This window comes from Aquarana catesbeiana, linkage group LG04, assembly GCF_042186555.1.
Source record: "Aquarana catesbeiana isolate 2022-GZ linkage group LG04, ASM4218655v1, whole genome shotgun sequence".
In the NCBI taxonomy this organism is placed as follows: Eukaryota; Metazoa; Chordata; class Amphibia; order Anura; family Ranidae; genus Aquarana; species Aquarana catesbeiana.
The window spans coordinates 216,633,998-216,659,597 of NC_133327.1; the positions used below are offsets into that span (position 1 = coordinate 216,633,998).

General features: G+C 41.4%; 1 pseudogene; it reads right to left on the bottom strand.

Annotated features, from left to right (window-relative positions):
• The window catches only part of LOC141141219 (transient receptor potential cation channel subfamily V member 5-like), a 100,952-nt pseudogene that overhangs the window by 22,056 nt on the left and 53,296 nt on the right, over positions 1–25,600 (bottom strand).

Genomic DNA, 25,600 nt, shown 5'->3' on the forward strand with positions numbered 1-25,600 from the left:
TGACCTGCAGGCTGCCTCCTTTTTTCACATGGTCTGGTCCTGCCTACGCCTGGAAGATTACTAGATGGGGGTTGTGGAAAGCCTCGGCTGCATGACTTCCCTGGATCTGGGTTCTGATCCTAGGCTGAAGCTGCCTAACATATTTAATGCTAGTGTGCGGGCAGGTATACCAGGCTGTTCTTAAGTTATGCCACATTCTATGCACGCAAAGAGATATTCCTCCACTGGAAAGATGCTGCACCCCCTACCGTGCCTACGTGGCACTCGGTTCTGAATTCAATGTTACCACTATATAAAATCACCTATAGCAATCGAAACTGCCCTGGCAAGTTTGATAAAATATGGTCGAGATGGATAGATGCCTGAGCTGAAGATCTACCACAATAATAAACCACTGGTTTGCTCCTCTGTATGTTATTGACCTGCCACAGTATGTAAACTACCCACTCACACAAGGTCCCCTCCCTCCCCCCTTTTTTCCCTCCCTTCCTCCTCCTCCCTCCCCCCCATGTGATCTCCTTGGGTAATTTTGCTGGAATATGTGACTACTGAACCAATATTCAACATGATATAAGGGTTTCGCTCCCATCTCTCCTATGGATATCAATAATGCTGTTTTCTGTGTCAATTTGTATAATACTGTTCATGTGACTAATTGTGTATTTGCATCTCTTGTACTGTAAAGATCTGAATAAATAGTTTTTCGTATTAAAAAATAAGGAACACACCAGCCATGTCAGGGATAAAGTTTTGGAGTAGTTTAAAGCAAGGTTATGTTATAAAAATAATATAAGCTTTGAACATCTCACAGAGCACTGTTCAATCCATCATCCGAAAATGGAAAGAGTATGGCACAATTGCAAACCTGCCAAGACATGGCTGTCTACCTAAACTGACAGACCAGGCAAGGAGAGCATTAATCAGAGAAGCAGCCAAGAGGCTCATGGTAACTCAGGAGGAGCTTCAGAGATCCACAGCTCAGGTGGGGGAATCTGTCCACAGGACAACTATTAGTTGTACACTCCACAAATCTGGCCTTTATGGAAGAGTGGCAAGAAGAAAGCCATTATTCAAAGAAGGCCATAAGAAGTCCGTTTGCAGTTTGCGAGAAGCCGTGCGGGGTACACAGCAAACATGTGGAAGAAGGTGCTCTGGTCAGATGAGATTAAAATTGAACTTTTTGGCCTAAAAACAAAACGCTATGTGTGGTGGAAAATGAACACTGCACATCAACCTGAGCACACCATCCCCACCATGAAACATGGTGGTGGCAGCATCATGTTGTGAGGATGCTTTTCTTCAGCAGGCACAGGGAAGCTGGTCAGAGTTGATTGGAAGATAGATGGAGCCAAATACAGGGCAATCTTAGAAGAAAACCTGTTAGAGTCTGCAAAAGACTTAAGAATGGGGTGGCGGTTCGTCTTCCAGCAGGACAATGACCTGAAGCATACAGCCAGAGCTAAAATGGGATAGTTTAGAGCTTTAGATCAAAGCATATTCATGTATTAGAATGGTCCATTTAAAGTCCAGATCTAAATCCAATTGAGAATCTGTGGCAAGACTTGAAAATTGCTGTTCACAGATGCTCTCCGTCCAATCTGACAGAGCTTGAGTTATTTTGCAAAGAAGAATGGGCAACAATGTCACTCTCTAGATGTGCAAAGCTGGTAGAGACATACCCAAAAAGACTTGCAGCTGTAATTGCAGCGAAAGGTGATTCTACAAAGTATTGACTCAGGGGAGCTGAATACAAATGCACAACATACTTTTCAGATATTTATTTGTAAAAAAATGTGGAAACTATTTATCATTTTCCTTCTACTTCACAAAAATATGTTAATTTTGTTGATCTATCACATAAAATCCCAATAAAATACATTCACGATTTTGGTTGTAACATTACAAAATGTGGGAAATTTCAAAGGGGGATGAATATTTTTCAAGGCACTGTAGATCTAGTAAGGAATGGAGACACAATGGGAGTGGTAATATGTAGGAAATTAGGAGCAGTAGAATGGTGCATAGGGGTTCCCTATTAAGAAGCAGGACCTCCCTTTTAAAGAGAATAAGAGACTATCCATGCTACCTCTATGACCCCCCCCCCCTCCTTCTGCTCAGTCAGAGCCCTCACTCTGTTGCTTTACTGGGGGCAGGGCTTATGGTATGGAGGAGCATGTGACTCCCTCACCCCATAAGACAGTGTTTAAGCCTGATTGGCCAATTACCAAGCCAAATACTGTTATATGGGGATGGCGGTGAAATCATCCACTAGGATGAGCTCCATGCAACACCAGAGCTTACCTACCTGTAGACTGCAGCAGGGAGGCAGTGAGAAGGTATGAATTGATAAATATATTTTGCTTAATGGACTGAAAATCTATTTTCATTAAGCCAGTGTAAACAACATTGGGAAGAGGGCTTAAATAATGGTTACAAACACTGGGGGTCCTCTCCAAGTTGCTATAAGAAAAAGTAAAAATTTAATTAAACCGCTTTTTAACTTTTGCAAGTTTTATTAACAGCAATTTTCACTTGTAACAACATTAAACGTAAAATGTCAGATCTTCACTACTGAATGAACCTAGAGTGAGGACTTAAGCTGGGATAAAAATGGTTGGGTTTTTTTTTTTCGGGGGGGGGGGGGAGATTCCTCCACCAACACAAGTGAGGCGGAAGGAGGAATCCCCCGCCCAGGGACAATGTATTCTGACAGCAGCCAATCAACAAAAGTTTGCCATTGCGTTTGTTCGACAGAAGTCACTCTATTGATCGATTTGCTGTCAAACAGGAAGGGCCACACACCGATCAAAATTCAGCCGGTTCTTGCTGAACCAGATGAATTTCACACTGTCTATGCCCCACTTCAGAGGGTTGGGTCCCACAAGTAAAACTTGATCTGGTACTAATCAAGTGCATCATGTTCCTTTTATAATCTTCATCTGTTGTGATACATTTCATGACACAAAAGTGATTAGATTAAGGTGACTTGAGTTACTTGTGCAGATATAAATGCAGGGGTATGGGTCCCCACACTCAAGTGTATCTTTTCAAATGTTGATTATTACTACAAATAACAGACTTTTTTTGATCCAGTTGTTTTTGCTCCAGGTTTCATAAATTGCTCCTTTTTTGTTGCTATACAGAAGGTTGTCCATTTTAGTTTACAGTACAAAATCCTGTAATAAATGTCATTGTTTCATAATTTACTAGAGTCTTTAATAAAACATATTCAATTCAAGATGAATTTCCTGTATTTAGTTGTTTTTTTTTTATAAGGATGGCGTGATCACAGCCCACATAAGCACAAATTGCTGAACAATTTATGGTTTTGGAGATAGAGTTTTAATCTGAGCAGTAATGCCTGGCAGCTTTTTATTAGCAAGAGGGTTATACAGTAAAAGACAGATGTATGTGTGTATTACTGTATTGTGCTGTCTCAAGACATTCTACGAAGAGGATGGATAGCTGTAATGAAATGAATAGCACATAGAACACTTACATAAAATGGCCTTGTGATGATCTTTCTTTTTTCTCCATCTGCAGTCTCTTCCATTAAAGGCCGATACATGCAGCATAAAGTCAGGATTATAGTGTACAAAATGTACAGGAAAGTGTACAGCAGAAAGTATTTATATCCAAATATAGACCATTTGTATTGAAGGAGCTCCTTTAAGGGTGTTATTACTAAGAGATTTAATGCCTAAAGTTGTGAAAAGAAACACAAAGTAACAGGTTAGTTGTTGGAAAGTGAAACTTTTTGATGATTTCCTTACTGCGCTTTATGTTCTTTTTATTTAGACATAACTTTACAAATTACTCTTATGCCCCGTACACACGGTTGGATTTTCCGACGGAAAATGTGTGATAGGACCTTGTTGTCGGAAATTCCGACCGTGTGTAGGCTCCATCACACATTTTCCATCGGATTTTCCGACACACAAAGTTTGAGAGCAGGCTATAAAATTTTCCGACAACAAAATCCGTTGTCGGAAATTCCGATCGTGTGTACACAAATCCGACGGACAAAGTGCCACGCATGCTCAGAATAAATAAAGAGATGAAAGCTAATTGCCACTGCCCCATTTATAGTTTTGACGTACTGTTTTACGTCACTGTGTTCAGAACGATCGGATTTTCCGACAACTTTGTGTGATCGTGTGTATGCAAGACAAGTTTGAGCCAACATTCGTCAGAAAAAATCCTAGGATTTTGTTGTCGGAATGTCCGAACAAAGTCCGACCGTGTGTACGGGCATTAGGCTTACTAAAACATTAACCTTTAACTCTTGAATTAATCTAGATGAAGAAAGCTCAAGTAAAGTGGGGTATACACTATGAGAAAATTGGAAGAAAAATTCAGTATGAGGCCCGATTCGATTTTCGTATAGTGTATACACAGCTTTCGACATCCGATGCAGACTTTCCAAGTGAAAATTTCTGAAGGGACAAACTCCAAATTTTTTCTCGTACGTGAACAGAACTAATGATTTTCATTTAATGTGTATAGTTTTCAGATGTTTTTTTGTATGAGAAAAATCAGATACAAAAGACTGCGCATGATCAGATACATTAAATAAAAAAAAGAAAAGAAAGAAAAAAGCCTTTGTCGTACAAAAATTTTCGACCATTAATTCTATCCTCGGTTTTGACCTGCTGTGAAACATCGAGGAAAACTGGACGATTGTTAACCTGATTTTCTTACAGCGTGTACTGGACTTAACATGAAACTCAAAGGATTACAATTGACTCTTTTAGCAGTTGTACTAATTATATTTAAAATGAAGACCTACATAAACACAACACATTTTCTGCAATATATATAGTAATATAATACAAGAGGTGTTAAGCTACCGATACAATGACTGATATTGGGCTGCTTGATTGTAATGCCAGTGATAGTTGAACAGTGAAGGAGATAATGCCAGAGGGATAAATAAACATACAAGCATTGGAAGTGCTTGTTAGTGATATGTGGGATTATCCAATATGTTGCCCCCAAACAATTGTTCCCTTTGCTCCTTATAAGAAAGACATGCCTATCTATGACCAAATTCTACCCTGTTATAAGAAAGATGTTTCTGTCTAATGTCACCTTCTACCACCATGCAAGAAAAATCTATTTGTCTAAGGCCACATTTTACCACCGTATAGTAAAGATCTGCCTATCTAAGGCCACCATCTTATGGAAAAAGTTTTCCTGTCTATGGCCATCTTCTACCATCCTGTTAGGAAAGATGTGCCTGTCCAAGACCACCTCTTATAACTCTAATGCCCCGTACACACGGTCGGATTTTCCGATGGAAAATGTCCGATCGGAGCGTGTTGTCGGAAATTCCGACCGTGTGTGGGCTCCATCGGACATTTTCCATCGGATTTTCCGACACACAAAGTTGGACAGCAGGAGATAAAATTTTCCGACAACAAAATCCGATCGCGTCAATTCTGACCGTGTGTGGCCTGCTCCGACGCACAAAGTGCCACGCATGCTCAGAAGAAATTCCGAGACGGGACAGCTCATTCTGGTAAACTTAGCGTTCGCAATGGATACAGCACTTTCGTCACGCTGCAATGTTAAAAATGGTTTAATACAGCGCACTCTCTTCTTCTTTATAATGTGACAAGAATGAAGTAGTTTTGCTGCTCATATTCACACACACTTCTCACAAAGTTTTATTTGTGTTTTTTTAGTGGGATTCCCTGAATATATTGTTATTAGTTGTCACATCTGACAGTTTTATATTATTTTTTTTTTTGGATTTTCAGCCTTTTTTTTATTTAATGTTTGTATTTTTTCCAAGGCTGATCTTTGTTCAATGTTATTTTTATTTTTACTCCAGAATATTTTTGTGTGTGTTTTGTGTGTCAAGTTACCCTAACACCATTGATATCTTGTATTATTTAATCTCCAGGAGATTGTTTGTTGTTGGTGTCCCTTGTTCATTTCACATTGTATATTTGAAATGTACCTGAATCCTCACAAACAAACTCTGCTTTTTGAAGTAAAACACATAGGAGAGTAGAATTCAAAACAAAAATCCTTTATTAAGGGATCAGAACCAAACAAAGAGGAAGGCAACACTGGATCAACAGGAGAAATTAGCAAAGCCTGGGACCCCCACGGCAGACATCAATTCTTCAACATCAAAATTGGTGGCTTGAGGAGTCCATATGTAAGGGAGGGCAGTCTGGTCCAGAATTCGCAGAGATCCGGATAGCAGCAGATGACATCTGTGTCCCCAGGCTGTGGTACCACAAGAGGCTGCATCTTTTGGCTGACCAGACTGAACCCAGGGCAATCACTGTCTGGTCTTCCTTCCACGCTTCCTTCCTGGCTGTGGCTGTGCAGTTGGAGATGTGGCAGGAGGAGGAGTAGGACCTGGAGGAGGAGGAGGACTGGGAGGACCTGGAGGAGGACTGGGAGGACCTGGAGGAGAGGGAGGAGGAGGAGGACCTGCAGGAGGAGGAGGAGGACCATCCCAAAGGTGTGTCTGAGGTGTCATTTGGCCCCTCATACCTTTCTCAAGAGCCTCTGATATGAGGGCCTCACACATGAATTGTTGTCCCTCCTCCATCCTCTGCATTTTATATGCAATGAAGGCAGCAATGTTCTCCTCCATAGTGTGGGGTGCTCCCAGGACCTCTGTAGCCCTCCAAAAGAATCCTATAGCAGCCTCCTCTAGGGCACTCCTCCTACTGCCACTCTCTCTTTTCAGGGGGGGTGGAGGGACCTGCAGATCAGCCAGCCGGCTCGGCCCGGCCACCTCCTGGCTGAGACTTCCCTGTGTATGAAAAAGTGACATGGTTGTAATGTTTTGCATCATCAATCCCAATCCTAAATTAGTACTCCCAATTAACATCTAGTTAACATCATTGATTGGACAAGCAGAAATATTTAGAGGAATGCTATACCTGGCTCAATCTGGGCTCCTCCACATGTGGCCTGGAAGGCCCAGGTTGGGCATCAGAAGCCTCAGCCGGGGGGGAAGGAAGCGTGGAAGGAAGACTGGAGAGGGATGACCTGGGTTCAGTCTGTCCTGCCAGAAAATGTAGCCTGTCGTAGTACAACATCCTGGGGACATAGATGTCATCTGCTGCTCCGGATTTCTGTGAATCCAGGACCTTCTTGCGCTCCCTTAGATATGTGCTCCTCAGGCAACCAATTAATATCTTTAAATAGGTGATGTCTGCCGTGGGGATCACCTGCTTCACAATTTCACACAATTGCTCCAGTGCTGCCTTCCTCTTTGCTTGGTTCTTGAAATGGGGGTGTTTAATCTCCCACAGACAGGGCAGCTCCCTTAGCATCTCTAGGAATACTGACATGAAGTCATTATCTTTGAGTAGCATATCCATGTTCACTGCAAGACACAACACAAGACAAAGCCTAATGTCAGACAAAACTCTCCTAATCTTGTTACAATATAGGCCTCAATCTAGAAGCAGTATAGGCACAAGTTTTTCTCTTACCTTCGTTCTTACGATCGGCGCGTCCAATGCTCCTTCCTCCGCTCACAGATCGTATGTAATACGCACGCGTGTTACGCTTTATACACACTGCGCATGCGTGTAACTCCGCCCACCCCTGACGTTCTTTCTAGTCTATTCCCCGCCCCTTTTCGTTTGGCGCAGTGGGTGAAGAGCACATGGCAGAGTTACAGCAGGTGCATGCTAATTCTAGCAACGAGGAGGAGGAGACGTTTTAAGGCCACAAATATGTCCTTTGGGGAGATGTTGGAGATGAAGAAGTCCGACTATGACGGAAAGTATGGGCCTTACCCCAACCCCAACATCAGAAAGGCAAAGATCATGGCGAAAGTGGTCAAAAGCCTTCACAAGAATTTCGGGGTACGAAGATCGAAAGATCAGCTCAGGAAGCGGTGGTCGGACCTGAAGTTAAGAGAGCCAGAGCAGTACCAAAAGATCCGGAGAGTGCTGCAAAAAAGTAAGTAGTTGTGCTGTGTTCCTATTCTTTCTGTCTTTATTGCGTTCGTGCTGCTCCATATGCTTTTATTAATTGTAACGTTTAAAAGGGCAACTTTAATGTTCATGGGCCCATTATTCGTTCGTATCAAACATTTTTCTTTCGGCCTCTAAAACACCATTGTTTAGGCCATATGCATTTCCCACATTTTTTTTGGGCCTACTTGGATGCCAAATATTTGTTTGTGTAGATGGGTTTGTTACTAGAATGAAATGCCAACTAGATTGTGTGTAGGGAGAGGACACTGAGCAGCTGTTTTCACATCTGGACACTGGAGCACTAGTGTGGGACCCCAGAACACCATTTTTATTAGGGGGCCACACAGGTGCTCCAGTGTATACTATAGGGGGGTCTCCATCTGTGAAGCTTGTACTAAACAGGTAAAGTATTGCAGCTTGACAAAGGGCAATAAAAAAAAGACATCTTTGAACTCGGCTAAAATAGACAATTGTACCCCACTTCCAAGCAATGTTTCCTATTTCTAGTTCGGCCATCAAATATCTGTGTGCTAATTATACCATTTTTGTTTTACATAGGGGAGAAAAGACTCGGAGGACAGCCCTCATCCGAGGAGACCACAGACCCTCCACCTCTGGAAGAAGGTGAAATACCCCAAACCCAAGCTGAGCAGGAGGAAGAAGAAGACGTGGTGGAGATTGGCACCACAACAGGTGAGTGTCTGCGACCACAGGCTCAGGTAAAAGAGATGGATGGTGGCAAATTTTTGAGACCTGTTTTTTTTTTCTTTCTCTCTTTTTAGGTGATCGTGATGTGAAGGATAGAGAACGCTTTACTTCAGAAAGTGCCCAGATCCTGATCGGGGAGATCATGGGGTGTAATGCCGAACTGCAAAACATCCAGCAAAAAATCCATGATGTTATTAAAAAAAATAATAACATCATTGATGTTTTGGGGCGAATTTAAAACCCCACAAAATCACTTTTTGGATTGTGGTCCAATCTTTTAAATTTTTTTGCAATGTTTTGAAAAGCCAAATTTGGAGGATGCACACAGTGTGCCAACATGTGCTATCTGCCATCACGGGAGATCAATGGACGCGTTTTGGGGGTGCAACCCCTTCCTCAATTATAAAGTCGCGTTGAGGAAGGGCTTGCTCCCCCAAAACACGTCCCTTGATCCCCCCTGATGGCAGATAGCACATGCTGACATTTGTAAATTGGTGTGCATCTTCCAAATTTGGCTTTTCCAGGGGTGATTTCCCCCCATCTGAACGCTATATCAAACCCAGTTCCTAAATACTGATGTCTGATATAGCCTTCAGGTTTTACCTAATGTGAACTTTGTAAGTTCAAGTTTTTTGGCTTTCTTGTTGGTTTTACACAGGCCTGTTTTATCTGAAATGGACATTTCGAATTTTGCTAATGCTACTGCAAAAATTGTTATACAACAAACATGTTGGTTTGTTTTAAAAACCTTTGGTAAATGCACATGTGATTGTGCAGGTATAAAAAAGTGGCTTACTCAAGAATGTGTGGATTATTGTCTCAACACTACAACACTTTTGGGGTGATGTAATAGCTGTTTTATGCAAAAATGAGGGTTATTTCCTAAGGGCAAATCCTCTTTGCACTACAAGTGCAGTTTCAGTGCAGTTGCAAGTGCACTTGTAGTGAAATGTGTTTTTGCATTTAGGAAATACCAGCCAACAGTGCTTTGTATAAGGTTACACAATCACGACATTTTCTGCACTCAAAACATTTATGTCAGGGTCAGCTAAAACAAACACAAGCAGTAAATGTCCACAAAGAATTTCTTTTTTTTTTTATTATAAAAAGGCTTCACATATTGTCTGGCATATTGATAGCCCCCCTACCCGCAAAGAACTCCAGGTAGCGTAACCGGACATCACGGGCACTCAGGGAGGGCAAGCCAGGACGGCCACTTTCAAGCGCCGTCAGTGTGGTTTGATGTAGGATTCCGGCCTCAGGCCCAACTGAGCCAGCATAGTTGGCCGAATGTTTCTGTTAAAAGTTATGGAGAACACAGCACGCAAGTATTATATGGTTCAGTTTATACTCCGCCATATGGATAGGTGTCAGAAATAGGCAGAACCGGCTGGCCAGGATTCCAAATGTGTTTTCCACCACTCTTCGGGCTCTGGCCAGCCGGTAATTAAAAACCCTCTGTTCCGGGGTGAGGGTCCTCATTGGGAATGGCCGCATCAGGTGGTCCCCCAGCGCAAATGCTTCATCAGCAACGAACACAAATGGGAGTCCTTCCACATTGTCCTCTGGACCTGGCAAGTCCAAGCTGCCATTCTGGAGACGCCTGTAGAACTCCTCTGGGTGATGACTCCACCATCGGACATCCGGCCATTCTTCCCCACTTCCACATACAAGAAGTCGTAATTAGCCGACACCACCGCCAACATCACTATACTATTAAACCCCTTGTAATTATAATAGTACGACCCCGAGTTGGGTGGTGGGACGATGTGGACGTGTTTCCCATCAATTGCCCCTCCGCAGTTAGGAAAGTCCCACCGCTCGGCAAAGTGGGAGGCCACAGTCTGCCATTCCTGTAGCGTGGAAGGAAACTGTTGAGGAAAAAACAATAAACATTACTATTTTTACTCTGAAACATGGCAAGCAGATTAGACACAAACATTATGGGGCAACCTCCAGATAGCATTTATTAAGGGGAATTTAACAACACCAAAGTATAAGGTACACCTATCATATTCCCCCTCCCCCCCCCTCATGGGCCATTTCTAACATTATAGGGGGTGTGTGGAAATCTTGGACAGGTAACCCTCTTCACTTCATTGAGAGATGAATGCCTAAATAATGGGGATTACTTGGAACAGCCCCTCCTTAGTTACACTATTGGCAGACCACTGGACAGGTAAGAAGTGTCTGAATACAAAGATATAAATACACACTGTACACATTTGAGGACATTTGGACATTCTGCTATTACCTATCAAGATAATAATAGGATACAAAAACTTTAAACAGTACCATTGGAAAGTATACAGGCAGGCCCTTGCACTACATGCTTTGGGTAATTCATCCATAAATCTGACCAGTAAAGAGGTGGGTATTGTGTGTATGGGTTTGGCAAAGTCAGCAGATAGATGATTGAGGATAGATAGAGAATTGGGATCAGCTGACTTAGCAGTTGGGGGAGGGAGGGTTACTAAAAATCATTTGGGGACACCACAAAAAAAAGCCTCTGGCACTCTGCCTGAATTTAAAGAAAAAATAACATTTCCAAACATTTTAGGGGGTGTTTGGGGTAAAGCACTACTATGGAGCTGATAAAATACATTGTTAAGTGACTACATGAGGTGAATATAGGGCAGGAGACACCATGCTGGGGAGGTTATTGAAGGGCAAATATGTATGAAGGACCTAAAATAATAATTACATAAAAATCCAGCATGCATGAGAACAAAGGGGACATTCACAGCATATTACAATCATGGTAATTAGGGAATGAGGAAAGAAATACAAGATATTATCAAACATTCAATACAATAAAATGTGATATTAAAGGATAAAAATCTTACCTTCATATACTCCTTCTGCAGGACCTGGATGATGGCAGAACAGGTCTCTGGGACAATGATACCCAGAGCCTGGGGGGAGATGCCTGTCGAGAACTTTAAGTCCCGCAGGCCTCTCCCAAATACCGCAAGGTAGCGACCAACCTCTGCTCCGGAGTGATGGCTTGCCTCATGCAGGTATCCTGCCTGCTGATATAGGGGGTCAGCGAAGCCAACAAACGGTGAAACACGGGGTCCGTCATCCGGAGAAAGTTCCTGAAATCATCAGGATTATTCTCACGGATCTCACGGAGCAAAGGCATATGAGAGAACTGGTCACGCTGAAGCAACCAATTCTTGGTCCATGAACTCCTCCCCACCCTGTTCATGGACTGGACTTGTGTCAAGGTCAGGACCCCAACACCAAGTCCCCGCACAGCACGAACTCTACGAGGAGTAAGCATACGAAACATGGCTAGAAAATGCTCGGCTGCTCAGAACGAAGTAACAGAACGCACTGAAGAACAGCAAGGCCTGTGAAGAGCGACCTGAAAAACAGTAATGAACGAACAAGAATACAATGACTACCTAAAGTCACACGGAACTTGCTGCATGCACTGAAGAGCAGATACAAACCCACAAGCACAAACTGAATGGCAGAAAACGATCTGAAAGCCACGAGTCTGAAAAAGCATGAATCGTCTCTCACCAAACTTTTACTAACACGAGATTAGCAAAAGGAGCCCAAAGGGTGCCGCGCTTGGTTCTGAACCGGCCTTTTCTAGTCTCGTCGTACGTGGTGTACATGACCGCTTGGTTGGCGATCGGAAATTCCGACAACTTTGTGCGACCGTGTGTAGGCAAAACAAGTTTGAGCCAACATCCGTCGGAAAAAATCCTAGGATTTTGTTGTCGGAATGTCCGAACAAAGTCCGACCGTGTGTACGCCCCATAAAAGAATAATGTTGCTGTCTAAGGTGACCTTCTACCATGTTTTATAGGAAAGATATGCTGTCTGTAGCCACCTTTTACCACTGCATAGGAACAATCTACCTGTCTAAGGCCACCTTCTACCACCTTATAGGAATTACATACTAGTGGTGTCTAGCACTTATCATTAGTCGTACACATATAAAGGACACAGGCACTTAAAGGAGCCCACAGAACAATACCCATGACAGGCAACTGTGACAATAGTTGGAATAATATCAGTGAATTTTGCCTCCACAATTGTCTCGTGTCCACAAAAATGAAATGGCAGCCTGAGTACTAAGATTTTTACTAGTGGAGTAAATGTTCATGTACCCCAACCCACCCCCAATTGGATGCTTAAAGAGGAAGAAAAGCTGTTCTACATTGGTTTTTGCGCAGAGCTCATGATATTGAGAATGATGCCCTATCTTATAACACTAGCTCCCCTTGTAATTTCAACCTTCATACTAATCCTCTCTAATATAAACTTAAAGCTGAACTCCAATAACCTAAAAATCCTCCCTTGCAGTAGGGCTGTGCCTGCACTGCAAGGGTCAACTGCTTGATTCAGCAACTATGTGATGTGGAAAAACTGTTTTCTCTTATCTGATCCTGCTGCTGCAGGCTCCTCTGCACTGCTAGACTGGTCCCTGTAGCCTCATCTTCCCAATGCACCAGTGGTCCAAGGTCCTCTGACATCATCAAGACTGATGCAGGTATCATAACCCTGCATTTAATGTGAGGACACAGAGGAACAGTCCAAAATGAAAGCATGGGGTAGCCTTTCCATCCCCTAGACATAAATAAGCAAGGTTTTTAGGTTTCCTGGAGCTGTGCTTTAACCCCTTGTTTGCTTGCTCACTTCATCTCCACACAAGATTTTAGGGGCAGAGTCTACTGTACTGAAAAAGCTGTTCCTATTCGCTAGGGATTATGAGGGGATGCAAGGGACTGTGTGACGTCATCCTCCTGAACATCATAGCAAATGCAACAGCAAAATAGCTCAAATTGCAACTGAATAGATCAGTAATTATGCAGATTGTTTGCTCATCCCTAGTTGTAAGTGTACAGCCTAGCACACACTATAACTTTCAACCCAGCAGGCTGAACGAAAAAAAACGAATGCTCACGAGGAGATCATGTACTAACAATCCGATGTTAGAATCTGTCCGCTGAGCTGTCTGTCCGCTGAGCTAAAACACACCGGTCAGCGCTCGCAGCCATTAGCTGAGAGTGGTGATTGGATGCAGATCGACAGACCTTTTTCGGTCATGCCCCTTCAACAGAAGCTGGACGTGTATGTGTGTATGGGGCTTAATATGGTTGCAAACCCCATTCATGATATCTGACGTAGACACATATATATGTAGTGTTTATTTATCTATCTCCAAAGTTCCAAGTGCCGTGTGTTTCTGCTGCTCCATTCCCCTGTTATCAGCAGAGTCACTTCTGACAATTTCTCTGACACAGGCGATAAGAGCAGAAACAAATTTTGGGGGAGCTTAGAGGGAGATTAGCAGAGAGCTTGTCTATTCACAGTACAGCTATGCATGTTCCTTCGTTCCTCTGCCTATGTGGAGGGGGGGGGGTGCCTTTCCTCCAATCAGCTCTCACACAGTGTAAGCCCTGACTCCACACCCACTACTGAAAAAGGAAACAAGATTTGTAACATGATCTGCATTTTCTAAAGAGTGTAGAAAGGGAAAGACAGCAGATACAGTATCTCACAAAAGTGAGTACATCCCCTCACATTTTTGTAAATATCTTATTATATCTTTTCATGTGACAACACTGAAGAAATTACCCTTTGCTACAATGTAAAGTAGTGAGCGTACAGCTTGTATAACAGTATATATTTGCTGTCCCTTCAAAATACCTCAACAGACAGCCATTAATTAATGTCTAAACCCCTGGCAACAAAATTGAGTACACCCCTAAGTGAAAATGTCCAGATTGGGTCCAATTAGCTATTTTCCCTCCCCGGTGTCATGTGACCTGTTAGTGTTACAAGGTCTCAGGTGTGAATGGGGGGAGGGTGTGTTAAATTTGGTGTTATCGCTCTCACTCTCTCATACTGGTCACTGGCAGTTCAACATGGCACCTCAAGGCAAATAACTCTCTGAGCATCTGAAAAAAATAATTGTTGCTCTACATAAATTTGGCCTAGGCTATAAGAAGATTGCCAAGACCCTGAAATTGAGCTGCAGCACGGTGGCCAAGACCATACAGTGGTTTGACAGGACAGGTTCCACTCAGAACAGGCCTCGTCATGGTTGACCAAAGAAGTTGAGTGCACATGCTCAGCGTCATTTCCAGAGGTTGTCTTTGGGAAATAGATGTATTTGAGTGCTGCCAGCATTGCTGCAGAGGTTGAAGGGGTGGGGGGTCAGCCTATCAGTGCTCCGACCATACTCCACGCACTGCATCAAATTGGTCTGCATGGCTGTAGTCCCAGAAGGAAGCCTCTTCTAAAGATGATGCACAAGAAAGCCCGCAAACATTTTGCTGAAGACAAGCAGACTAAGGACATGGATTACTGGAACCATGTCCTGTGGTCTGATGAGACCAAGATAAACTTATTTTGTTCAGATGGTGTCAAGCGTGTGTGGCGGCAACCAGGTGAGGAGTACAAAGACAAGTGTGTCTTGCCTACAGTCACGCATGGTGGTGGGAGTGTCATGGTCTGGGGCTTCATGAGTGTTGCTGGCACTGGGGAGCTATAGTTCATTGAGTGATCCATGAATGCCAATGTGTACTGTGACATACTGAAACAGAGCATGATCGCCAACCATCGGAGACTGGGCCGCAGGGCAGTATTCCAACATGATAACGACCCAAACACACCTCCAAGACAATCGCTGACTTGCTAAAGAAGCTGAGGGTACAGGTGATGGACTGGCCAAGCATGTCTCCAGACATAAACCCTATTGAGCATCTGTGGGGCATCCTCAAATAGAAGGTGGAGGAGCGCAAGGTCTCTAACATCCACCAGCTCCGTGATGTCATGGAGGAGTGGAAGCGGACTCCAGTGGCAACCTGTGAAGCACTGGTGAACTCCATGCCCAAGAGGGTTAAGGCAGTGCTGGAAAATAATGGTGGCCACAAAAAATATTGACAATTTGGGCCCAATTTGGACATTTTCACTTAGGGGTGTACTCACTTTTGTTGCCAGTGGTTTAGACATTAATGACTGTGTGTTGAGTTATTTTGAGGGGACAGCACATTTACACTGTTATACAAGCTGTACATTCACTACTTTACGTTGTAGCAAAGTGTAATTCCTTCAGTGTTGTCACATGAAAAGATATAATAAAATATTTCGAAAATGTGAGGGGTGTACTCACATTTGCGAGATACTGTATATATGTAAAACTTATGTAGGGAGATTTGTTTCATCCCTGTGTATCATCTGAGGCTACTACCTTCAATGGGTATAGGAGAGGGTTTACATCCACTTTAAGTATACATATAACCTGAAATGCTGGTTGCTTAGGATGGCATGGGAAAGAGTTCTAATTTCTGTTATTTTTATCTGTGGAACCCAAAGGTAAGCTTTCCCTTTACTTCTTGCCCCTGTGATACCAAAACAAGAAATAATGGGAGGTGATGACACTAGGAAGGCACAGACAGCGATAAACACATCCTACCCTTTCCTCACGCTTTTGTTTTTGACTGTGGCCCATTTGGAGAGATTACCCATCACTTCCCATCTTTCTGGAAGTGTGGGGGAATGTTCCCTCAGGGATCATATACAGCAATAAAACCTGTCAAAAGTTATAGCTCTGTCCAAAGCAAAATAAAACATTTTGGCTGCAGCTGGCCTTTAAAGTGGGAGTAAACTTCCATACATGAATTTTACCTATAGGTAAGCCTATAATAATGCTTACCTATAGGTACTGTGAATATCTCTTAAACGTGCACCTTTTAGGAGATATTTACTATAGATGCACCTGGTGACGTCACCGCAACTAGCACTCTGAAGGAACGGCCACCTGGGCCGTTCCTTCAAAGTCCTGTGCTGTAAACCATGGCTCCATGCATGGGAATGACATCATTGCAGCTCCGACCACTCACACAGCCGGAGTCTGCGAACCCAGAAGGAAGACCAGGTGAAGATGGGAATGCCTTCAGCGGTGACAGCGCATCACTGGAAGGCTTCGTTTTCAGGTAAGTTTCACATAATGTGCTAGTATGCAATGCATACTAGCACATGCTGAAATTGCCTTTCAGGGTTTTAAAAAATAAATTAAAAATCCAGCGGTTTAGTACCGCTTTAAACTAAACCTTACTTTCTTATGTTCATAAATTGTCTTATTTTTAAAAATGTTTATACTATACAAACATATCTCCATTTCTATTTTTACAGCAGTAGATATGGTGAATCATGCCGAACACACATTCAACCTAGAACTGATTTTTTTTTTTTTTAATTTCACATAAAACTTTCTATACCAAGGCTATTAACTGGAAACTATACAATTTTTGTAATTAGACTACAGTCATTTTCTCAGTAGCACTCCAGATGGCATTAATTATCTTTTACAATTTCAGGGGTTATTATTTTCTTCTTTTTTTTTGCAATTGAACAAAGAAAGTCAGTTTTTGATTGTGTTCAAGTACAATGTACTTACAGCATTCTTGTTGCAGGTACATATAGTATCAATGACTGACAATTTGTCATTTCACCAGTGGATTTGTGGTAAATCATACAGTGTGGACTTGAGGGGTCCAAAAGACCAGCATACATTTTTTTCTTTTCCATGAAATAATTAAACATCAGTGAAGGACACAGTTATTCATTACTACTGTAATGCAATTTTAAAGAATGTGCAATCTAGTTATTGGAAAAACTTGTATTGTAAGACATTTCAAATTACAAAAAAATTACAATTTCAAATTACTCATAAAAAAGAACAGAAAGTCTTTAGATTTCTATACAGATTGACCAGCAACTGAATGAAATAGGGAAACTGTTTCCACCTGGGGAAGCAATTAGTGAGAGTGAATGATTTAATTAATGCTATTTGTACAGAGCAAAATGAAAACGATCCTGCATAGTACATTTGTAAATTAAATATTTTATTTCCTTTGCCCCTTCAGTTATTCCTTTGTTAGGAGAGCTGCCAAAACAACCTTATAGTTACAAATGAAGTGCCCAAATCAAGTACATTTTGCAACAACTAGGTGACTGCTGGTCTGTGTAGGGATTTTCTTAGATGACAATACACAATCACCACAACTACACCAACATAGGAGCAATTCTATAAAACTGCTGTGCCACTTTTCTGACGTTAATTTCCCTTGTTCCAACAGCGACATGTGCACCAAGTTCAGGTAGTTCTAATTTTCTCCACTTCTGCATTGTGGGACAACACTTATGACAAACCAGACCCTAATCTGAGCATGCAGCCTGGCAGGCACTACCCTCTTGTGACATTGACTGAGGGCATGCTGGGTCAGTGAAGTCACAAGAGCTGTTAGATGGCAGAGCTGTCAGATGTCAGGAGCCTATGTACCCCTACTCATTCACGTAGGGTGGGCCGGGATGTGGAGGCCCTCTTGTTAAGGAGGGCTTCCAGATTTAGATAAGCCCCCTGCCCACAGACCCCTGCAACCACCAACCATGTTTTTTGGGAAGAAGCCTTTGTCCTCCCCCCCCCCCCCCGTTTTCCTGGCCTGCCAGGTTGCATGCTCAGATAAGGGTCCAGTATGGATTGGGGAGGGACCCACACAACATTTTTTCACATTTTATTTATTGCCGGCAATGTTTTTTTACATTCAGGTAGTTCTAATTTTCTCCACTTCTGCAATGTGGGGCAACACTTATAAGAAACCAGACCCTAATCTGAGCATGCAGCCTGGCAGGCACCACCCTCTTGTGACATTGACCGAGGGCATGCTGGGTCAGTGAAGTCACAAGAGCTGTCAGATGACAGGAGCCTTTGCCAGGACCAAAATATTTTTTTCTTTTTTTGGGCTGTCGGTGGCAGCAGGCATCGTGATTGATGGATCTACAACAGGGGGCATTTTTCTAATTTTTGACAAAAACTTGTGTTAGGTTTTTATTTACTTCTTACACTTTTTTGGTGAATGAGTAGGGGTACTATGTACCCCTACTCATTCACGTAGGGTGGGCTGGGATCTGCGGGCCCTCTTGTTAAGGAGGGCTTCCAGATTCAGATAAGCCCCCTGCCCACAGACCCCTGCAACCACCAACCATGGTTGTTGGGAAGAAGTCTTTGTTCCCCCCCCCGTTTTCCTGGCCTGCCAGGTTGCATGCTCAGATAAGGGTCCAGTATGGATTGGGGAGGGGCCCCCACAACATTTTTTTCACATTTTTTTTATTGCCGGCAATGTTTTTTTACATTCAGCTGTCAGCGGGAAATCCCGCTGACAGCTGATGACTCATTCATTGTTCAGAACGCGGTGGCTAGCTTCCCCACCCACTCCTTCACAACCAGCTATTCACTGGTTGTTAAGGATGCCGGCGGCCCCGCTCCTTAATGCTGAAGCTACAAAACATAGCTTACACACTAGGCAAAACACTGCTAAACACCGACAAAAAACGCTAAAACATTTGTTTTTTGTCCAGCCTTTCTAAAGCAGTTTTTAGCTTTGTATTGTGCATGAAGCCTAAAAGAAACCATAACTCTATAGGCATTGGGTAAAAAATGATCCCAGTAGACGCTCAGTGTATAATGTAAATGAAAAGCAGTACAAAGGCATACAGATCTTGTCTGGCTACTAATTCTTATTTGATTAGTGAGATAGAAGTCGGTGATAGATGGGAATAGGTTGTTTTTTAAAATCCAATAAAAAAAGTCTAGTAATGTAAGGTATGTCAGAATAGCTTAGCTAAAATGCATTGCATTATTTGTATTTCTAAGAAATGGAATCCATAGTGGAGAAGTGAGCAAAATCATGTCTTGCATTAAGAGAAGTATGGACTTCAGAGACAGAGATATAATTTTGCCCCTGTACAAATCATTAGTAAGATCTCAACTGGAATATGCAGTTCAGTTTTAGGCACCAGTTCTCAAAAAGGATATCGGGGAACTGGAGAAAGTGCAGAGAAGGTAACCAAACTGATAAGATGCATAGAGGAGCTCAGCTATGAGGGACTAAATGTATTCTCTCTTGATAAGAGGAAATTAACCACTTAAGGACCAGCCTCGTTTTGGATTTTAGGTGTTTACATGTTTAAAACAGGTTTTTTTGCTAGAAAATTACTTAGAACCCCCAAACATTATATATGTTTTTTTTTTAACACCCTAGAGAATAAAATGGCGGTTGTTGCAATACTTTTTTTTGCACCGTATTTGCGCAGTGGTCTTATAAGCGCACTTTTTTGGAAAAAAATTCACTTTTTTGAATAAAAAAATAAGACAACAGTAAAGTTATCCCAATTTTTTTTAATATTGTGAAATATAATGGTACACCAAGTAAATTGATACCCAACATGTCATGCTTCAAAATTGCGCCCGCTCGTGGAATAGCGTCAAACTTTTACCCTCAAAAATCTCCATAGGCGACGTTTAAAAAATTCTACAGGTTGCATGTTTTGCGTTACAGAGGCGGTCTAGGGCTAGAATTATTGCTCTCGCTCTGCCGGTCACGGTGATACCTCACATGTGTGGTTTGACCACCGTTTTCATATGCGGGCGCTACTCGCGTATGCGTTCACTTCTGCGCACGAACTCGTCAGGACGGGGGGTTTTTAAAAAATGTTTTTTTATTTTTATTGTTTATTTTACATTATTTTATTTATTTTTACACTGTTTTTTTAAAAAAAAATGTCACTTTTATTCCTATTACAAGGAATGTAAACATCCCTTGTAATAGAAAAAAGCATGACAGGACCTCTTAAATATGAGATCGGGGGTCAAAAAGACCTCAGATCTCATATTTACACTAAAATGCAATAATAAAAAAAAATTTTATTTAAAAAAATTACATTGAAAAAATATGCCTTTAAGAGGCGTGGGCAGAAGTGACGTTTGTCATGGAGATGAGTGGGCGCCATCTTAGCCTCACTCATCTCCAGGCACAGAAGGGAGACGGACGCGATCGCCTCCGCTGCTACCGACGGCTCCGGCATAAGCGTGTGCCGGGTGTGCCTGGGCACTCCCTAATCACCCCATTTACATTAGCATTATTGCTCTGTGCAACTCTGCTTATGGAGAGAAGTGTGGAAGCATTTCTCTCTTATTCTGAATCTGCGGGCAAGAGAGATCATGCGCAGATGGGGCAGAGTGCCCCAAGGAAGACTGTATATGTGTGTGTATATATATATATATATATATATATATATATATATATATATATATATATATATATGTATATATATATATATATATATATATATATTATATATATATATATATATATATATATATATATATATATATATATATATATATATATTATATATATATATATATATATATATATATATATATATATATACATACACACACACACACACACAAATGTACAGTATATATGTTTGAGCTTTGATGTGCACACCCTAATGCAATAGGCTGCGCACACCTATGGGCTCCGGTAAGAGGCGGAGGGCACCGGATCACGGCGGGAGAGGGGCCCTCTCCCGCGACCGATAAAAGTAATCTTGCGGTGAATCTGCCGCAGGGACCACTTTTATCAGAAAGCCGACCGCCGCACGAAAACGGGGATACTGGGGTTATGGCAGCTAGCTGCTGCCATAACAACGATATCCACTGTTAAAGTTTGGACGTACATCGGCGTGCGGCGGTCTGGAAGTGGTTAAGGGATGATATGTACAAATACATAAGGGGTCCATATAGTGAGCTTGGTGTTGAGTTATTCACTTTAAGGTCATCACAGAGGACAAGGGAGCACTCTTTACATCTAGAAGAAAAAAAGATTTCCTCTCTGAATATGGAAAGGTTTCTTCACAGTAAGAGCTGTAAAAATGTGGAATAGACTCCCTCCAGAGGTGGTTCTGGCATGCTCAGTAGATTTCTTTAAAAAAGGCCTGGATTCTTTCCTAAATGTACATAATATAACTGGGTACTGACATTTAAAGGTAAATGTGATCCAGGGAGTATCCCATTACCTCTCATGGATCATGCTTTGCTGGGGTTTTTCGCCTTTCTCTGGATCAACTGTGGATAGGATTGTGTATATGGGATTGTATGATTTTTTTTTTTTTTGTATTGGTATGTAACTATGTACTTATGAATAGTGATATGACACTGTATGGCCACCATGCAGTGAATGTCCCACTGTTACATAAAGGTGAATTAAACTTGGAGAAGGGAGGGTGTTAAAAAAAAAAATCTTGTTTATTAGATACTTGCTTTTTTCCACAGTGGGACGAATCAGCAGTTCATGGTGAGCATTCGATCAATGTGAATTGGCCATAATTTACTCATCATCAATTTATGAAGGAAAGCAAAGTTGGTTATCACAGCAACCATGTACTGTAGATATTCAGAGTTATTTTTCCAATGAAGGTGAAGTTGTGCTGACCTCAAACATTCAGTCATGTCTAGGAAACATCAAATTTTTAAAACAAAATTTCCTTGGATATGATTGGATATTTTATGCTAGAAAATTACTTAGAACCCCCAAACATTATATATGTTTTTTTTTTTAACACCCTAGAGAATAAAATGGCGGTTGTTGCAATACTTTTTTTTGCACCGTATTTGCGCAGTGGTCTTATAAGCGCACTTTTTTGGAAAAAAATTCACTTTTTTGAATAAAAAAATAAGACAACAGAAAAGTTAGCCCAATTTTTTTTAATATTGTGAAATATAATGTTACACCAAGTAAATTGATACCCAACATGTCATGCTTCAAAATTGCGCCCGCTCGTGGAATAGCGTCAAACTTTTACCCTCAAAAATCTCCATAGGCGACGTTTAAAAAATTCTACAGGTTGCATGTTTTGCGTTACAGAGGCGGTCTAGGACTAGAATTATTGCTCTCGCTCTGCCGGTCACGGTGATACCTCACATGTGTGGTTTGACCACCGTTTTCATATGCGGGCGCTACTCGCGTATGCGTTCGCTTCTGCGCGCGAACTCGTCAGGACGGGGGGTTTTTAAAAAATGTTTTTTTTATTTTTATTGTTTATTTTACATTATTTTATTTATTTTTACACTGTTTTTTTAAAAAAAATGTCACTTTTATTCCTATTACAAGGAATGTAAACATCCCTTGTAATAGAAAAAAGCATGACAGGACCTCTTAAATATGAGATCAGGGGTCAAAAAGACCTCAGATCTCATATTTACACTAAAATGCAATAATAAAAAAAAATGTTATTTAAAAAAATTACATTGAAAAAATATGCCTTTAAGAGGCGTGGCAGAAGTGACATTTTGACGTCGCTTCCTCCCAGCAGTGTCATGGAGATGAGTGGGCGCCATCTTAGCCTCACTCATCTCCAGGCACAGAAGGGAGACGGACGCGATCGCCTCCGCTGCTACCGGCGGCTCCGGCATAGGCGTGTGCCGGGTGTGCCTGGGCACTCCCTAATCACCCCATTTACATTGGCATTATTGCTCTGTGCAACTCTGCTTATGGAGAGAAGTGTGGAAGCATTTCTCTCTTATTCTGAATCTGCGGGCAAGAGAGATCATGTGCAGATGGGGCAGAGTGCCCCAAGGAAGACTGTATATGTGTGTGTATATATATATATATATATATATATATATATATATATATATATATATATATTATATATATATATATATATATATATATATATATATATATATATATTATATATATATATATATATATATATATATATATATACATACATACACACACACACACACACAAATGTACAGTATATATGTTTGAGCTTTGATGTGCACACCCTAATGCAATAGGCTGCGCACACCTATGGGCTCCGGTAAGCGGCGGAGGGCACCGGATCACGGCGGGAGAGGGGCCCTCTCCCGCGACCGATAAAAGTGATCTTGCGGCGAATCTGCCGCAGGGACCACTTTTATCAGAAAGCCGACCGCCGCAGGAAAACGGGGATACTGGGGTTATGGCAGCTAGCTGCTGCCATAACAACGATATCCACCGTTAAAGTTTGGACGTACATCAGCGTGCGGCGGTCTGGAAGTGGTTAAGGGATGATATGTACAAATACATAAGGGGTCCATATAGTGAACTTGGTGTTGAGTTATTCACTTTAAGGTCATCACAGAGGACAAGGGAGCACTCTTTACATCTAGAAGAAAAAAAGATTTCCTCTCTGAATATGGAAAGGTTTCTTCACAGTAAGAGCTGTAAAAATGTGGAATAGACTCCCTCCAGAGGTGGTTCTGGCAAACTCAGTAGATTTCTTTAAAAAAGGCCTGGATTCTTTCCTAAATGTACATAATATAACTGGGTACTGACATTTAAAGGTAAATGTGATCCAGGGAGTATCCCATTACCTCTCATGGATCATGCTTTGCTGGGGTTTTTCGCCTTTCTCTGGATCAACTGTGGATAGGATTGTGTATATGGGATTGTATGATTTTTTTTTTGTATTGGTATGTAACTATGTACTTATGAATAGTGATATGACACTGTATGGCCACCATGCAGTGAATGTCCCACTGTTACATAAAGGTGAATTAAACTTGGAGAAGGGGGGGTGTTAAAAAAAAAATCTTGTTTATTAGATGCTTGCTTTTTTCCACAGTGGGACGAATCAGCAGTTCATGGTGAGCATTCGATCAATGTGAATTGGCCATAATTTACTCATCATCAATTTATGAAGGAAAGCAAAGTTGGTTATCACAGCAACCATGTACTGTAGATATTCAGAATTATTTTTCCAATGAAGGTGAAGTTGTGCTGACCTCAAACATTCAGTCATGTCTAGGAAACATCAAATTTTTAAAACAAAATTTCCTTGGATATGATTGGATATTTTATGCAAAGTCAATTCTTGTTTGACCTCATTCACTTACTTATGTGGACATTCTCTTGGAAAGTTAATATGTTCTATTCTTTTAGTCAATTGGGGTCATTACGTTTACAGACTGTGCTGAATACAAACTTTTGTCCTTGACATAAATGATCATTTCTCAGTTTTTGGAGAACTTCTAGGGAATGTGGTCTCTACAGATGTATTGTAGTGTTTTTCTATTGTAACACTTTATGAAGCAGTAATAAAATTGATTGTAAATATTCACCTTGACTTTCCTGGGCATCTAAAGGTGCTCCTTTCTCAACCAATAATCAGATCATTTGTTTATTACCCACACAAGCAGCTAAGGCAATTACAAATTCTCCTAAAATAAAAACACAGATACAGTATTGTACATGATTATTATTTATATACACTCATCTGCATTCACATAATCAGAGTTTAAACAATTTTTAGAATAAATCTGTCATGAAAGAAATCCAGGGCTGCTATTGGTGACCTCTTTCTGAAGTTTCAAGCTTGTTATTGTGACCTATTGGTCTTAATACTTTGAGTTAGTGACCTGGAAGAAGTATGCAAGGCACAGAAATGTCAATCGTCTTTATCAACATACTTATTCTGGGCCAGTGAATCCGAGTAGTGAAGGAAGAGGGTCAGCATAACAACCAGGCGAATAGGATTTTCAGAAGGAAGCTTTTTTTCATCTGGGTTTCTTTTAAACTTAAACTTTGTCAGCACATCTATTTTCACTGGTACCACTGTTATAGTTAGCTATAATCTTTTATGTTTAATCAATTGTATTTAGTATTTGCAGATAGTACCGACTTGCTGTACAAATACAAATCTTGCCTGAACAAATGCATCCAAACTTGTACAACCCAGATATGATGATCAAAATACAATGTACAACAAAAAAATTGTGTTAAACAATGGTTACGAGACACCGATAGCAAGTATAGAATCAAAACCTTCAGTACATCAAAAGCCAGTGGACTATATTGAAGAAACAGCAGATGTAAAAGAAAAGGTATGCATCATTTGGGATACCAAACAGAAACTTAAAGTTCAACTAGGGGTATGATATCCAAGTTAGCAGCCAACGTGGCAAAATGATCAAATAAATTATACAAAAAATAGCAGAAGTAGTAAAAAAAAGTAAGAGAAAAAGGGTAGAGGGAGAGAGAGAAAGAAGGGAAAAAAGGGGTGGGGGGAGG